General features: G+C 42.2%; 1 protein-coding gene across 3 annotated transcripts in view; it reads left to right on the top strand.

The window, feature by feature from the left end:
* Positions 1-18,408, top strand: part of LOC119006125 (low-density lipoprotein receptor class A domain-containing protein 4-like) — a 227,078-nt gene that overhangs the window by 41,560 nt on the left and 167,110 nt on the right. The window contains exon 2 of one of the 3 annotated variants that reach the window (XM_037074513.1): positions 8,172-8,285. The exons of 1 other annotated variant lie outside the window; for it this stretch is intronic. The gene's annotated coding sequence lies outside the window, so the exon portion shown is untranslated. Of the gene's footprint in view, positions 1-6,253; positions 8,286-18,408 lie in introns of those variants that run through there. One more of the 3 variants, XM_037074512.1, reaches the window with a different exon arrangement.

The following is an 18,408-nucleotide window of genomic DNA, read 5'->3' as shown; positions in this document are numbered from 1 at the left end:
ATTAGTTATGTTGCTAACATACTGCACATGCTATGATCCCCATGTGATTTTATGTAACTATCAAACTGCCACCTCACCTGCCAGATGCATAACACAACTGTATAACACGCTTCATTTAAAGCACTTGTCTAATTCATTTCCAACCCTGTGGCTTGTACAGTTCCGATGTCTTTTCAAATCAAAAAGTCAACAAGCCGGTGAATTCACGGATCATAATTGTTAAAGTTATTATCAGTGCAGTCGGTTCAAGTGCTCACCCTGCACACACATACAGACACATATTCAATATCTTCCTTTACAATAGCCGCAGGTCACAGGCTGTGAGAGCTCAACTTCTACCCTTTATGTCCATTCCCACCCACCTGTGTCTGCTCATTGCTCCCTGCCTCTGTGTTTGCCGCTGTCTCGCTCCCGTTTTTATTCTCATTATCTCCAGCTCTGTCTCAGCCCCTCTTTTTCTCACTCTGTCACTTTTCCTGTGCCTTCCTCTGTCATTATTCAGCCCACGTGTCTAGACTGAAGAGAAGACTTTTGCTGCTTGCATGTGTGCTGTCTGCGTGTGTGTGTGTATGTGTGCCTGGGTACGTGCACATGTGTTTGTGTGTGCGTGCTTTGTTAAGCGCTTTGGGTCAAAGTTCAATCTTCCTTTTTACTTTAAGGTTTCAAATTCAGTCTGTGCTAAGCTGAGAGGCAGGCGGACTGAAACGAAGGACTCTTGCTATATGAAGGATTGTCATCATCTCTAGCTAAATGACCATCTGGGCTGTTTCTATTACAGCTCTAGAGGTAAATTAAGGCCCGTCAGCTTGTATGAGGCATTCAATAATTGTATAGATGTACATAAACAAACTACAACACAAAAGTAATCCTTCCGAGTTATTTCACATTAATAGATGGGTCCTCTTCAGGAATTAGCAATGTAAAAATGGCACTGAAGTTATGAGTTTAAAACAATTCCTTCTGAAAAGTGTAAATGATAATACAGTACAAGATTACATGACAATGACACCCGAGACAGAATGCAGTGACTTCACATTGTGCTGATGTAGAATGATTAAGCCTGGAATGTTTGAGGTGCGCTCATGTTCCATTTGAAAACAGCTTTAAGACAATCAGAAATGAGTGTTGTCTGTGGTTGCGGTTCAAAAGCTATTGATTGTGCCTGGTTTGACATACAGTCCCACAGCAGCCTATGAAGCTCAAATTAAATCAGTGTACAGTTACATCATGCCCTGTGGCAAGCTGTCAGGCTAGTGTTGTCATGTGAGACCAGATTAACCCTAGAAATGTTTTGTGGACTACAAAACTTCACTTCACTTCCCATCAGCGTGAGGGTAAGTGATAATGACTGAAATGTGTTTTTTTGAGTGAACTGAGCCTTTAAGGACACAGTAAGTTTAAGTTTTAATTATTTAGAAACAGCGATCTGTAGTCTGTCCACCAGGGAGAACTGGCAAGTTATTTTTTGTGCTGAATGGTACATGCAATGAATGCGCAGTATATACACCGATCAGCAACAACAATAGAACCACCAAGACTTAATGTTGTTCATGAGATATCTGGGGACCCGGATGTTGGTAGTGGATACTTTGGGTGCTGCATGTTGGGGTTTGGGCCTTCGATGGAACGGACTTGTTCCAGCACATCCCACAGATGCTAGGTCGGATTGGGATCTTGAAAAAATTTGTAGACCCGGTCAACTTCTTTGGGTCTTTTTCCTCACGCTTCCCATCCTTTTCTACATCCTAAATTCTGTAATAAGAAATGCATATACATATATACCAGCTAGCTGTATGAGTGTGTTGACTCTAATTACTCTAATTAAAATTACTCTTGTAATTACATGTTCCTGTTCCTTGGAGGGACGTAAACTGCAACTTGGCCCGAAAAGGATAAAGGGCCAGCTGTAACATGGGAACCTTAGAGGTATTTTCTGCAGCAAACCATTGAAAACTAAACATAAGCCTTAAATATTGATTTTGTTCCACAAGTGTTTGGTTTTGGTTGGCTAATTGTGCGTGAAAAGACGAAAAGACTTGACAAGACAGTGATTTTTGTGAGCAGAAAACTGCTACAGCACGGCTTTGTTGTAGAGATGGTTTGCTTCCATTTTCATGCCCAACACAACACAAAGATGGACTTGCATAAATGAACTTTTATGGAGTTGGGTAAATATCGGTAAAGATAAAGCAAATTAGTATTGTGTGAAGTTTGAGACCAAGTTTGAAGCCACAATCTGATAAAAGATGGTGGATCATGTTCAGTTTGTATGAGAAAATCACAGGAGCATGAAGAAACAAAAACTCCAAGACACGAAGTGAAAACAGGACAAGCGACAGCATAAAACAGGAATAAACGCTGGAGTTCTTCTCTTCAGCAAAGCTTATACAGCATCACAACATTTATTTCAGTCCCTTGTGTGACCAGGTAACATCTTTTCCACAACTACAGGCTATGTCTTCAGACATGGTTGTTTGAGAAATTAGTAGCTACTGGCTGCATCAGTGAGGATTAAATAACTTGGTGCCAACTGAAACATATCAGTCAGTGCAGCAATTATCCAATGGAAGGCTCTCACCTATTTCAGGTGAAATCCAGGTGATGACTTTTATTTTGACCTGGCAGTGTATGTCAGGAGCTGGATATGTACAGCACCATCCTGTCATTCACTATGTGTGTGGGGACTGTTGGGCTGGACTTAACCAACCTACACACTCACAACATTGTTAACACATATTAAAATGAAAATCAAGCTAACGTGACATGTATATAATCAGTACGTTAGTTTTACTAAAGTAAAGTAAAGTAAAAGTAATGCTGGCTTGTGTAATGTTGAATATTAGCACACCGTAGCCTCTGTTTTTGCCTCTCAGAGGTGTGGTGCTAACGTTGCGTTAAAAGCAAAAGCAAAATTTGTTTAGATTTATTCCTTGTATGAAGATCTTTAGGGCTGGGAGTGTGGCAAAGCTATGACATGTCCATATATAGAATATTTGTTTCTTGTCTGTGAGGTCCACCATAGCTTCTCGAGCTTCACCAGTGTCTTTGGAAAGGGAGGGCTGAAGGAGGGAGTGTGCCGCTAAATAATCTCACACTGTACATTTAAGTAAAAATCATCTTATCTTATTTTCAAATCATTTGTATTGCAGTTCTCAAAGTAATGGACATTAATCAATTCACAGGACTTGTTTATACTTGGATTATGTTACTGCCTATAATTTTTAAGATCATTTGGTCTCTCACAGGTTACAGGTACCGTTGTAACTGTATCGCAATACATTTTTCAAGTATCCCTCTCAAACCTGTGATTGAAAATGTTTCAGTTGGCATTGTGTTTCTGATTAAAGGGTTTGAGTGACATTTCCAAGCAGCCATTCATTTGAGATTTGTTATTTTGCTGAAATGTGCCACGGACATGTTTTGCTTGGAGGAATATCATGACATTTTGGTTTATTGGCCTGTTTTTTTGGGTGAAAAAGTGTGGGCTTTGACACTTAAGTTAGATGATCTCAAGGCTGCTAGCCTGGAGCAGCCTTGAACATTGTTTTGAATGAGACATGATAACAGTGTTAAACAGAGTACAGTCAGGGCTGCTTTGGGATGTAACCCCTCTTTCCTCAGTTGCCTGGAAGAGCAAAATGTGTAATGTTTTTCCTCCAGGTTAGTGCAGTCATTAAAAATTCAACTCAACTCGATCGATAATCCACATGGGAGTGAATCAAAGCAACACAACAAATTAAACAAACTCATAGCCGTGTTGCAGTTAAAATTCTGTATGGTGCAGCCCTCATAATGTCACAATATATTACCTGAAAATCAAAGGGTGATTAATGTCTTACTGGTCTTACTCTTGCTTGCAAGCAATAAACGTCTAGAATAAATATTGTGTTGGAGCTTGGCGTTTGACCAGATCTCATCCGCACTAGACAAGTGACTGATTTACATTTCCCACGACAGATGATTCAGTCTGGACCAAAGTGTTAGACTGACCAACCAAGACTGCCATGCTCAGATTGGGTGTAAAACTGAGATGGCATTTTCCTTTAAGGGGAGTGGTGGTGACTTTTCTCTGAACTCTTTTTGACAGAACCTACAGTAACCTATTGAGTGTGACGAATGGATCGTTAGGTCTGCCCATAGTACTATTTTAGTATTGATGTAGCTATAACAATGATACATTTAGCTTGTTAAGGTGGTGTTTTGTTGCAGGTCAGTGTTATTAGTTATTAGTCAGTCCTATGGACATCCTGATGGATTTATTTTTTTCTAAGTTGTTCATATCCACAGATTTCGTCTGAACTCACCAATGTCATTTGAATGACATAACCACATGAGCTGTGGTTTGGGTTGGGTTTTTTTTTCTTGTTCATTCACATTCTTGTGGTTTCTCTCTTGCTCATTGGGGAGGTTTTGTTAAATAGGCCATTCATCAGCTCTTCTGATGCTGTTAAACACACAAAAGCTTGTGCATTCAGCCCTTGAGAACCACGGAGGTAAAATAGCTCCTCAATCCCCACCCAACATAGCTAATCAGTGTCATTCTTCCAGGCAGGATCTCCCCTCCAGGCTACGTCCCACGTCTTCCCCTCGCACCAATGAACCTTATTGTTAGACCTCGCCTGGGACCGCATGCATGTGGAAAACGTCTGTTTAAAGGAGAGTAGGCGCTCTTTAAGGTGGAAACTGAACCTGTATAATGTGTCATAGCTCATCAGACTGTTTGGGATCCTATTAATAACAGTAACACTGTAGGGCCTCGAACATAAATCCATCTTTTGTGAATCATACAGCACCAAATGAAAACAAAATGCTAGACAGAGGTTTGAAGGCATAAAGATACTCCAGAGATACATACTGAGGCATACAGATGAGAGATTTGATGAATTTTTTAACAATGTCCAGTGGGAAATTACTCCACTTCGGAAAACAGCTGAATCAGTGTCAGGAAGCAACAGATGCAGACCAGACATAGAGGCAATAAAAGGAAGAGAATAATTTATTTATGTTTTATATTCAATTACGAATGATTGGTGACCTCAACCTGAAGCCAAGTTTTTATACGTTTGTCACTGTGGATATTTAGAATCAGACGAAACAAAGAGAGCCTCCATGAGATCTCGACCAACTGGTGGCGGTAGCAGGTGTCCATGTGTAAAGGTCTCTTGGCGCTTCTCTTTGTATTACAGGAAACGTTTTTTTTTTTAGGTTTTCGTAACCAGCTTACAGTCAACACAGTGTGATTCCAGTGAAAAAGGCCTTTGTTCGTTTAAAAAAAGATGGTCCGATGCTCCTCAGTGACATGGAAAGAGTCAGCTTAGAACAAATGGTGGAAGTCCAGATGGGCAGCCTGGAAGAGCACTGGTCAGCACTTCCTGTTTCCTTCGGTCAGATGGCTCAGTAACCATTCAGTTCAGATGGAAGATTTAGAGCTGAATGTGATGTATTTTGAATAATATTAAACTCTCAGACAAAGGTGTTTTAAGAAAGTACCTGTCACCTAACAGCTAGAGCCAGACCCGGCCCAGGGTATACTGTAATATTTGTTATTTGGTATTTAAAGGTACAGTGTGTAGAATTAAGGAGGATCCATGGGCAGAAATTGAATATAATAACTATAACTATATAATAACTAATATAAAAAACAGATGCTGCAATACTGTTGTGTGAATGTGATTATATCTTCCAACATATCACATGGTTAATCTGCTCACAAAGCTCATGGATCCAGCAAGGGAATCAGTATAAATGCATTCTATGATCTCTCCTTCAGTGTGTTTACATGACACTTGAGAAAACCGAATTACTGGGTTAGTCGGACTATGATCTGATTTTTAAGATGCATGTATACACCTTAGTCTGACTAAAGTCAGACCGGATCAGATTTCTCATAGTCGGATTAAAACGCCTAGATTATATGATTGTTAGTCCTGTTACTCCTGAATGTATACATTCCATCAGATCGGATCGGATTGGATTTTACGTCCTGCGCAGGCTTGAGAGTTTCTTCCCGGGACCGTGAGCTGGAATTATAAGGACGGCGGTAGCGGCATCTTTCCTCTGAAATAACCGTACACAAGAGCGCCATTGTGCGTCTAGTTTGTGTAATTATCATGTACACCACATAACGGTGGTCTTTCTTGAATGCCGAGGCAGAGTTTGTTGTTGCTGGTGACATAAAGAGGTCAGCCAGAGGTGGTTCTATCACCACTAGTTTAAATGGGTACAGCGCCACCTATCGTGCCGGAGTATGACATGCCTTGGCCAATAATTCGATTTTCTCACTGGCACGTATACTTGGACAGTTGCAGTTGTCTGATTGAGCAGCATAGTCGAACTATGGCTGTAATCCGACAAAGCTGTGCATGCAAACATACTGATTGTCATTGTATTGTTCTGTTTGAATACAGCTCAAGAGGACAGATTCCTATTATTATGGGTCCTACCTGAGTTTTCATAAGACTACTCCTCCTCTGATTGGCTTGCATTGACTCAAACTTTATGTTTTAGTAACAATCCGACCTCTTCACACCGACACACCAACCTGTCCAGTCTCCCTGCCGGTCTTCTGTCGTTGCCGTCGCGGTCACTCATCCTCCAGAGCTGCTCTTCACCACAAGAGCGTCTCATAGGTTCTTCAGGGGGAGCAAACAGGCCCCAGGGCTACCTGCTGCTGGGTTGCCGTGCCGCTGCTTCGCCACCCTGTCTATCACTCTGCTTCACCTAAGGCTGCAGCTGCAACAGCCAGATGTTAGCATGTTTACCTGCGGGAAAACTATGGTTCACAATCTGCTGTGTCAGTTCCGCCGCTGGCTGTTTGTTTTTACAAACCAACCAAGAGAAAAAAACATATCGTCCCATCAACAACAGACAACCACTGAACATACAGTTAGGAAATAATAATGTGTCAGTTGAGCTGACAGAGATTTCTGTGGCCCTGGTACTTGAATCATACATTGCAAAAAACAATTCGTGGCTACTTTTTGCACAAGGTCATAGTTAGCTACTTTCATGTACCTCTTGTAAAAAAGTAAAAACAAATTGTATACAGATAATGTATTAATGAAGGACATCGTTCGTGTCGTCTTTTTCTTTATTTTTTAAATAGATATTGTATAGTGGACTATTTATTGTGGCATCATAGTACCGTGAGCCTTTAGTATCATTACATCCCAAGTATAATCGTCTAAAACTATCAATTGTTGTGTGATTGTTAGCTTACAATGAGCCTTTTATATTTACAGAGGGAGTGGGTCCATTGTGTTTACGGTCTGTAGGTTATCCTACATTAAGCAACAATATGTGACCTTTATACCTTAAAGAAGGTCTCTATATATAGGATGAATAATGCCACTTAGCCACTTTTCTGCATTATGTAGACACAACATAACAAATAACATGACCTGATGAGTTTTGTTTGTAGTTAGTGCCTTTATTACCTTTACATACATTGCTGTTTTGCTGCTGCCACACTTGTGTCCCTCTTGGAGAGCAACATCACCCAGTGTTACCCTGACGGGAGGTGAACATACACAGACAGAGTGTATTAAATCCAACCATAGAAAAACAATCAGATTGGGCGTTAACATGGTTAATAGGTGCTAATGTTTCCTTATTGATGGATAATCAAAGGTTCACGCCAGGTTTAACCCTCCTGATCTGATAGAACACATCCTGTGTAGTCTGAATGTGCTGCTGCTGGTGCTCTGCTATCTAGCTGCTTTTGCTACACAGGCTATATAGACATGGCATTTGTCTGGTTTACTCATTACTGTTAGCCACAGGGTTGTTCTGTCTCAAGTTCTTGGAGACTGCAAAGTTAGATATTTTCACATCCTACCAATTGGCGCTTTAATTGTTGTTGTGAACATTTTGCACCTTGCACATTCTGATTAAAGCCCAGTTTGCGACTTTTATTCCCTCTAGCGGCTTCCATACTATAATTGTGCTCATTGTGTAACATATCAGATAATGTTGAGCACAAAGCAACATCTGTTCTCACAGGAAATGGCTGATTTTAAGCAGACTTTTCAAAACTTCAGAACTCCTTTTCAAGAGTTTTTCATTGTATCTTAAGAGTTCACACATGCAGGCACGCACACACACACACACACACCTTCTCTCTTTTATACACAAACACACTCATTCTGACAGTGCGTCTGTTTTCTACCCAGGCCACGTTCTCCTGTGCTGCAGATCTGCCTGCCTGACAACTCTGATAACACCAGGCTGCAAAACCTAGAGCCGCACAAATCATCTCACTACTCGTCCACACGCACGAGATTACTGTATGTAGACCTGTCTATGTATGTGTAGTGTGTTTGTGCGTGTTTCATGATGACATTTATTGGCAAAAGCATCTCTGTGCTCTGGCTTCCTGCCTGGCCCTATCAGATCCACACTTGAACCTGCCTGCTGTGGATGCATATGACTCCTAGAGGAGGAAACCGAACGTCTGATAGTGAGCCTTCTCTCTCCTCTCCTCCTCCTCGTACGGTACGGCTATCTTTCATAAATGTGATGCATTAGCTCCTCTGCAGAGATGGTCGACATCTCAGAAGCATCCCACCATCCTAATCGTTATCGTTTTTTTAAAACATTTTTTAAAGGTGATTTATTCAGTCTCTTGGAACGCTGCCGCCTTGGCAGAGAGAATTTGAGTTGCAGCAGAACAGGAGTCCAGGGTTTGGCTGCAGATATGAGGCACGTCCTATGCTGAACTCCTTGGTATGCACTAGCAGCACAAAGACAGCGAGGGGGAGGAAGAGTGGAGTTGCAGATTGTATAAAGCAGCTCTGAAAAAAGAGGCCTCAGTTTTTGCTGTACTTCGTATTTTGGGAAGGAGCAGTAGACAATGAAAAAGGGCAGATGGGCCAAGATGCACTTATTGATTTCAAGACTGATTGGCTCTGGTACAGCATGAACATAATACCTTGCTTAGGATCAAAGCATTTGCCACGAGCCCGAGGCTATATTAAGCTTTTTTATTACCATAGCTCAGCACGAAACAGACAGTGTGACCAAAGCTTTTGGTTCACTTGTCCATCAGGCATGAGAATTGGGATTTCCATCACTTCATGGCTTCACACACACACACACACACACACACACACCCACGCACACACACACACACACACACACACCACAGCAGGGTAAAAGGTCAGACTAACCCAACGCTTTGTTGTGCGCCCCGCTAGTGTTTTGGAGGTTACAAACACACACTCATTAGAATCACACACACAGTAGCAGCTCCAAAAGTTTAAGCCTGGCACAGAGGCCATGTTTGAAGTTTTCAGATCTGAGATGAAACATAAAAAGAGATGAAGAAAGTGAGCGGTGGAGAAGAGACAACAAGGTTTGAGCGGGGTGAAAGGTGCGACGGGGGGTTCAGTGAGGCTCGTTTGAATCCGAGCAGGAAGAATTAGTGTTGCAAGGGGGGAGGGAGAAGCACGACAGGTGTGAGAGAAGAGAGAGCAGGAAGGGAGGACAGAATGCGGCTGAAAAGCGAGGAGGCAGGGGCAGGTGGGAGAGCAGAGGGGGACCGGTTGTAGTGTTGGTGGAGGGATAAGCTAAGAAAGGAAAGAAATCAGACTGGTTCAGATGTTGACTCTGTGTCAGATGTCTGTAGACCTTTTTTTTTTTTTTGTCCCTTCACTGTTAAACCCAAGTCGGCGCCACTGGATGGAGGAGCTAAGACGAGGAGAAAGGTTAGGATGGAGTCATGTGATGAGGCCATGTGTTTGAGGTCACAGTTTCTTTATTTATCCTTGCCTCCATCGCCCCCTCCTCCCACACAGGTACAGATGATTGTGAATGTGCTGTGTGGTCAAACTATGAACAAAAATGACAACAACAAAAAAGCCAGATTTTTTTTTTTTTCATCAAAACTTGTCAAAGGAACAGTAGGAGACACAGTAACAAAAGAAAACTGTAAAGAAAAACAGGGAAAAAGAAAACAGTAAAACTCTGACAGTAACATACAGTTTCCTATTTAAACAGTAACATTCTGCCTGAAACACTGCATTCTGGGCAATATTTTAAATAAAATACTGTTGTAAATACTGTTGCATTCTGGGTGTGATGTTTGGATCAGGCCGTGCAAAAACAGAAACATACTGTATTTTTGGAGAAGACACGCTGAACAAGAAGTCATGAACTCAGCTCTGGACTGTCTTTTTGAGGATTATCCAACTGAACGGTAAGCAGAACTATACTGTATCCATGTTACCATATTTGCTTACTATTAGGTTTTTTAAGCAAACTGCCTCTTGTCAGTATTGTTAACTAAACTAGCTTGCAGCACTCTTATCCTGTCCTATTAGCCTGCCATTCTGTGACTGGAGGGTAACGTTAACATGACAGATGTTATAGTAAACAGGAGTCATTGTTAGTGCGTTGATTGCTGAACAGATGCAAGATTGTCACGCTGCTTTGTGTTTGTTCCTTTTTTTCCCTCCTATATGCAAATGCATCGACAACAAAGTCCTGTCCCAGTGAGAGGGGCCCTGAGGAGGCACACAGAGACCACAGGTGGGCTCGTCCCTCTCATTGCCATCTTAAAAATCCTCATCAGTTGCCGACCATAGTGACTGCTGTCCGTAGGACACCTGCCCCTGACTCCACGTCTTTAAGACTGCTTGGTACATGTTGACTGACTTTTCATCCATCTGCATTCCAGCAAAAGCATGGATGTTCTTCCAAGTAGGAAATATTTACACGAGTCAAACTGCTCTCTGAGATTACTGCATTTTCACATTTCAGGTGAAACGGAGCGCAGGACTGTTGGGTGCTGAATGATCAGCCTGGAGGGTCTCATGTGAGGCCATCCACTCAGTCTTTATGACGTGGCTTTATGCTCTACATCTTCACTTTACATTACAGTGCCAGGAGAAGGCTGCCTGTGTCTACTAAGGTAAGGCTTGTTTTGTCTAATAGCCCTTTTCTCTCTCTCTGTTCTTCATTTTTTTTTATCCTGCCCATCATAAACCCTAACTCCATGCTTCATATAGTACCAGACTTGATCTCTCTCCAACCTCTAACCTCAGCCTCTGTGTTTTTCAGGCACTTCATTGGAATCACCACAGAGAGACGGATAAAGGCCAGCCAGGCCAAGAGGACGGGCAGCGTCTGTCACAGTCGGTCTCACTGTCATGGCTTTCCTGACAAACCTCAGGGAATTTCACACAGGTCAGTGAGAGCTCGACCCAGGCTCCTAACATCAAGGCAGCTGCCATTATTTTACATTTTATGTTTTAAATGATGTAGTTGTAATCATATTCTTGTTCTCCTGTCTACCAAATAAGCTATATACCACGTATCCAGGTAGCCCCACTGTAGAGCACTGCAGAAAAAAAAAACTACTATTCGTGTGAACAGGAAGGGATCATGTAAACTGCTCAGGTTTGTATTGGTTATTACACACATTGACTTCATTGTCACCCCCTAGTTTCCCCATGTAAAGAAATGCCAGGACTGCTACTGTCTGACCCCTCACTGGTCAAATGTGTGTGTTGAGTGTTTTAAGGGACATTGAACTGCCCACATGCCTTGCCTGAAGGACCACTCATGTCTCACTGGATAGATTGTTTGGGGGATTCATGTTATGTTTTAATCCCACTGACAAATAGTACAGTGATATTCTTAGTGACAAGTTCCATCATTCCCCAAGAAAGAATTGATAACTGTGATGTTTTTATTATGTATTCTTTAAATCTCCAACTGTACTTGAAAAACAATATATTTGTTTGTATCAAGTAATGTATTATTGAATGTGTTGCTTCTAAATAAATGCCCATCACTGAACTATATGTGCTAAATATCTTTTTGGATGTTTTTATTGCATTTTACTCAACTTCATGTAAAGTATTTATTTTTTGTAATTAACCAGGAAAAAGCTGAAAATTACTATTACAGTAAGCAAAGTGTTAAAAAAAATAACTAAAGAAAAAAAAATGGCAACTCTGCTGCCGGGAGTTTACTGTTAAATGAAGAAAAAACAGCAATCTACTTGTCTTCAGTGTAACAGTAACCTACCATACAGTGAGATGACAGTGAGTGCTGCCTCCAGTAGGTCCACATGTGAACTGAACCAGCTTTTCAACTGCAACAGACCTGACTTTTATACAGGACCCTGCTCCAGACAAACTAGAGGTACGCTGTGGTTCATAATCAATAAAATCAATACATAATCAATACAAACAACATTTCTCTACTGAAACCATAGATGTCTTCATTCTGACTGTTGGAATATGAAGACAAAGACAGTTAATAAAATCAATAAATTCACTGTGATTAGAATAAAATACGTGCATGTGACACACGTATGTGTCGTTATGAATGGCAACATAATGCACACTGAAATGACTCTTGTTCCAAGTTAATAACATCTTCATTTCTCCAACACAGCGAAATGTAAGTCGCAGTCCCTTGATGTTACACAAGAAAAAAACTCTTGTTTTATGCTAGAGTGTAAAGGATAAATTGCAGGGGTGGGTAGAAACAAAAAATGATCCACATAAGAATCCAGATTCTTATCTCCTGCGGTTCAGAATCACTCACAAATGTCAAAAATGGATTTGTACACACCAGGAAAAATAACAGCGAGCTCACGGTGGAGTTAAATAAGTTGAATAATCCTCTTTGCAAGTCGAAGGTTAAGTAGGCCACATGTTTCTGAGCACCTTGTACACAAAAACGAAAAAGCAGAGCAGCGTGCAGCAGTAATAAACTTTTTTTTTTTTTCTATCCACACGCTTGTTTTTTAATGCTGTTTTTAAAATGAAAAGGTTGAGGATTATGTCAAGTATGTTTCTTGTGATATGGCAGTCAATGCCTCTGCATCTTTTGCTCTTTTGCCAGGTTTGATGACAACTTGAAATTTAGCCATCTCAAGTTTTTTTAAGAGTGTTAGCATGTTAGAATGCTAACTCATGAGGTCACTATGCCAACCTGAGCCTAGGGCCTTAAAGTTCTAATATGCAGGATTCTCCTAAGAAACAATGTGTACATTTAAACAAAATCATCTCCCTCAATCATCACTGATACACATTTCTGTGTTCAGGATGTTTGTGGCATCAGAGTTTCTGATAAAATACAGCTGACTGCCAGAACAATCGTTACCTCAACATTCAACAATTTTTTTACATTTGAACTTGTATCCCTTGAAGCTAAATCGTGAAGGAGAAGGCTTTTGTTTGTTAAAGTCATTCTAGTTATATCAATGCCTTGCTTTCATTGCAGTAAAAGGAGGCTGGTGACAGATATATTACACATTAGTTATACAGCACCGCAGCTCAGCCCTGTAATGTGGGAAATGTGGGGAAAATGCCGCAGAAATAACTGAAGATGATGATGTGGCTTTTTCTTGTTTTATTGCTATGGTTGTGGGACACTTCAGGCGCCTGGCACCAGCACTCGGTCTCCACCCTTAGCGGTTCGCCTTCACCTGACAAAGAGCCCTCGCATGACTGTGGGAAAAGGGTGGAACTCACACCGACCACAAACTGCCTCTCAGCCTCCTTAATGTCTCTAAAAAGTGTTGAAAAGGAGACAGGGAAGGGCAGAGCAGTCAGAGGTAAAGAGAGGAAGACGAGTGGTGCAGAGTAATCAGGCACCCTTCAGGTAGTCAAGGAACAAATGTTTAATGTTAGTTCTGAGGCAAATGTTCATGAATGTTTAATTCAACTCTCAGGTTAATTGAATTTATCAGGAAAGGCCAAGCTTTTTCTCCTTCAGCCATGTTTCTGTAGCTGTAGTTCAAGGATCTTTTGATCAGTTGTAAAAGGAGTTCTGCTGTCCTGGATAATCAATAGCAATTAACAAGAATAAGGGAAAAACTGGTGAAGGTGACTTTCAGTTCACTCACCGTTATACACACACACACACACACACACACACACACACACACACACACACACACACACACACACACACACACACACACACACACACACACACACACACACACCACCACCACTCTCCTGAATAAACCGGACTCAGTCAGATGTAGACTCATCCCCAGGAGGCAAAGTCATTTTTCATCCCACCAGGGAGAAAACCATCTCTGCTCCAAACACGTGTGTGTGTGTGTGTGTGTGTGTGTGTGTGTGTGTGTGTGTGTGTGCATGTTTGGAGGGTTGAGTCAGTTGTGGGTCTGGCAGGCAGACGGCCGTATGTCAGGTAGCAAGATACAATATCGGACACCTGTAGGAAGCAGTAACACATACACACACACACACACGCGCACACAATGATGACGGGGTCATTGGCAGGGCAAGACCACAATGAAGTGCGAAAGAGCTCCCCAGTCGCTCCATTACAGCCCCTGCATTCCTCCTTCCACTCTTCCTTCTCCTTTCCTCCACGCTCCCTCTCCTTCCTCACGACAATTTTGTGTTTTTTTTTATTGCCACAACTTTTTCTCCCTCCTCTTAATTTTGCCTGTTTCTGTCCACCCGCCGCCTCCCTCTGACAGGTGCTGTCTCCAGATCGCTGCAGCCTGTGCTGGGCTGATAACGCCTGGTTAGATTATAGGAGGAGTTAGCGGGGCAGAAACAAAACGCCACTGCTGGGTTTTAAATCTGAGCGCTGTCAGCCGTGCATCGCTGGGTGACTGCTGCGCGGCCGACAGCCAGCCTCCCCTGTTGGGGAGTGGGTGGCTCGCTGGCTGGGTGGGAGAATAGCTAACCTATATCACGCTGACATCATAGGGCCTCATCGCTGTAACATTTCTTTTGGAAGAAAATGACTTTTAGACACGATAAACATACCAAGTCCAACATTCTGCAGTGGCATGTTATTGAAAACGTCAAGTATGTACTCGATGTGCAGCAGCAGCCTTTTCAGCTTCCATGGGCAGAACACATTCCATCATGAATGGCAGTGCAGACACAAAAAAAAGTTCATAGATGACGGATGTTTTCAGGCAGCAACTGATGGTCATTTTCATCTCCTTTTTCTCTCCCTCCTCACGAACATCTCTTGACTTACAGCAGTTCTGAGGGGACACGTACTTTTTTGTGCTGGGAGGACCTTTTGAACAACAATGTTAAGATGGCACAGGGCTCAGTGGGTTAAACTACAGCAATCTACTATCCGATTGTACAGTTCATCTGAGCTCTTCATTCTTTTTAGCATCTTTTCAATAATTGTTTTGGTTTCATGGCCCACGGCTTTACTGTCTCGGTTCACCTTCGGTTGCATATTTTCCAGCATCAGCGGGAGGCTGTGCCTCTGAGCACATGTTAGATAAGCTACAGCTTGGTTAGCTCTGGTGACTGAAGCAACAGAGTGGAAGGGCGGCACAAAATCACGAGGTGGACCGACTTTTTACTTCCATGTTCAAAGATAAGGACAATATCATTAAATGCATTAGTTAACAAGTGGCTAAATGAGATTACAGAGGCTGTTAGTCATCATCATGCCCATCTATACAGGGGCACTTTAGTTGAAAACTGTTATGATATATATAATAATACAGTATTATAACTATAACTACTATAACTATAACCCATAGATGGATCAGTTTATAGTAAAGTGCATATACTATAGTGTAATAAGATGCTTAGTGGTGGTGATGTTCTAATCATGTGAACATGGTGTAGTTTCAACTTGTGTTTGCCACAGAGTTTATTTTCTGCCATGATCCAAAATCGGAATTGGAAAATTCCATATGATTTTTTTTTATCAAGGGAACCAGGAACCTCATCCCTGCAGCACTCTGCCCTCTGCCCTCACATTCATCAGGTGGCCAGTAACGCGAATCCAAATGAATGCTAGTGTTGCTCCTGGGTGTATGAATAGGCGACTGTTAGCTAACACATTCGTGTGCCATATGTTAATGCCGAGTTTAAATCTCGTTGCGCGGGCCCTGTGTAGAATGTACAGTGCTGAACTCATGATCGACTGTCGTCTGGATAAATGAACACCTGCAGCAGCGTTTGTCGCCTGCATCATGCCCACTACGTGCTTGCGTTTTTAACTATGAATCTTGTCTGCTGTTATCGCAGCAACTGCCAACTCACAATTATTTTTATTATCAATTGATCTGAGAAGATTTTTTTTTTTTAATTAAATGATTAATCTTTAAGCCTTTATAATGTCAGCAAATTATAAACCCCCTCATATTTAAGAGGCAGGAAACAGTACATGATCATCTTTTTGTGTGACATATGACTCACAATTACTTGATTATCCAAAGTGCTGATTCTGTCTGTGGGCTAATCAATCATTTCACTAAATGCTTCATCACTAGCTATAGTACCTGTATGGTGTCGTCAGTCTCTCTGGAGGCAGTGGTGTCTGGGCAGCACTGCCTCACTGGTGCTGTGTCGCATGACCTAGGCATACACTGCCAGGAAGACAAGCACCTATAGGCAGACGGGTACTGTTGGAGTAGATGTAGCAGACATAAATGCATTGGTGTAAAAAGGACACCCTGGTGTAATCGAGGGAAGTCAGACCACACTCCCCTTTTTCTTTCCCCCCTCCTTCACCCTCGACTCTGTCTGCGTTTCCTTTCCTCATAAATGTTGACTCGCTAAAGAAAACACAGACAAAAGGTCAATTAGACAATATCAGATAATAAAATATATATTGTGTCTAAATATAATAATATCAGATTCACTCTCTCACTCACACACACACACACACACACACACACACACACACACACACACACACACACACACACACACACACACACACACACACACACACACACACACACACACACACACAGTATGAAGTGCAGCCTCAGTGAGTCCATCCAGTGTAATAACTGCAGTAAATTCCCTCCCGGCTGCTGCTCTCAGCATCCTCTCCTCTGCTTCCCTGCATCCCTCCATCCCACCCTGCCTCCTGCCTTGCCCTGCCCTCCTGTCCTTCATCTGTTTTCTCCCCTAAAAAGAAGCCAATAGATAGATTTCATCAAACACTTCCCTCCTCCTGACTGTCTTTTCCTCTCCTTTTCTTTTCCTCTAATCTCTTTTCTGCTCTCCCTTTTGGTCCTTTACACCTCCTCTCCTCTCCTTTCATCTGTCCTTCCTTCAACACTCCTCTCTTCTCCTTCCTTCCCCTTCCTCTTCTTTACATTGGTCTGCACTAAACTCTCCTTTCTCTCTGTTTTTCCTTCCCTTTTCTTTATTCTCCTCTTTTCTCCATTTCCCCTCTCCTCGTCTTTTCTTCCCTTATCTTTCTTTTCCCTGCTGCTCCATTTTTCCTCTCTTCTCCTACTAACTACTTTTTTAGCCCTGCAGGTGTTAAAAACAGGTAAGTGGCAGCAAATGTTTGATGTGTGACACTTTGCTGAAAGTTAGTCACGTTGACAATGACACATTCTCTGTAAAAGTGGAAAGGATGCCGACAAAACCTTGCCACAGGTGCTGGATAGATAGAAAAAAAATCAAATGGAGGAAAATACAGTTTGATCTGTGTTTAGAACATTCCTCTGGAAATATATTTAATTTATTAAAACGTCAGGGGTTCTTTGATGAATTAAATATTCGTCGGGAGCATTTTACTCGACAGTCGGCAGACTCTGTTTTAACTCAGTTTTAAAGAGTAGGATGCCAGCAGGTTGGCTGCCTCCCCCCTGGTCTCCCTTCACCTTCTATTCTCTCCAGTCCCCCCGACCCAACCCCCACCACCACCAACAACCCACGTCTGCCAATCTAGACCACCTCAGGAGGGGTGAGAGACACATAGGAAGAAACAAAGAGAAAGCTGGTGCCCAAATGAGAATTATAAGAGTGAGAGGTGAAAAGTCAAATGAGCAACAGCGGTAGTGAATACTAAAGTCAGCGAGAGAGAGAGAGAGTGAGGAAGCGATGGAGGATAAATTGAATTGAGGTAAAACTGGTCAGTGTGACAGATGAGGCTCAGAAGGAAAAGGAGGATCGGTGGAGGAAGGACGGAGAATGACAAATGCCGGCAGAGAGATGATAATGTGGGAGTGTGTGTGAAGGAGTCAGAGAGGCAGAGCGATGGACAGACTGAATCCAGGAGAGGGAGAATAGATGGATGAGGCAGGAGGGATGGGGAGAGGGGGGTCGCCTCAGAGACATGGACAGGAAGGGCTGACTGACAGCTCTGCTGCTGATGGGCTACCACAACAGCTGTCTGCTGCCTCACCTGTGTGCTGAAGCCTGTGTGTGGTTGAAACTCCATGACACACTTGACACACACACACACACACACACACACACACACACACACACACACGCACACACACCATTGTACTTCAATACTGCACTTTTTAATTTCCTAATCAAAACAGTAGTACCAAGAAGTTCACTCCTTCTTGGTGCAACTGTTTTGGTTAAGAAGGTGTGATCGTAAACTGAAGAACGTAACATTATTGGCATTATTAGCATTTTCAACCATTCATCAATCACTGTGAAGACAAGAAAAGCA

This window comes from Acanthopagrus latus, chromosome 17, assembly GCF_904848185.1.
Source record: "Acanthopagrus latus isolate v.2019 chromosome 17, fAcaLat1.1, whole genome shotgun sequence".
In the NCBI taxonomy this organism is placed as follows: Eukaryota; Metazoa; Chordata; class Actinopteri; order Spariformes; family Sparidae; genus Acanthopagrus; species Acanthopagrus latus.
Note: the sequence above shows the minus strand (reverse complement) of the source record. Positions and strands in the feature narration are given on the sequence as shown.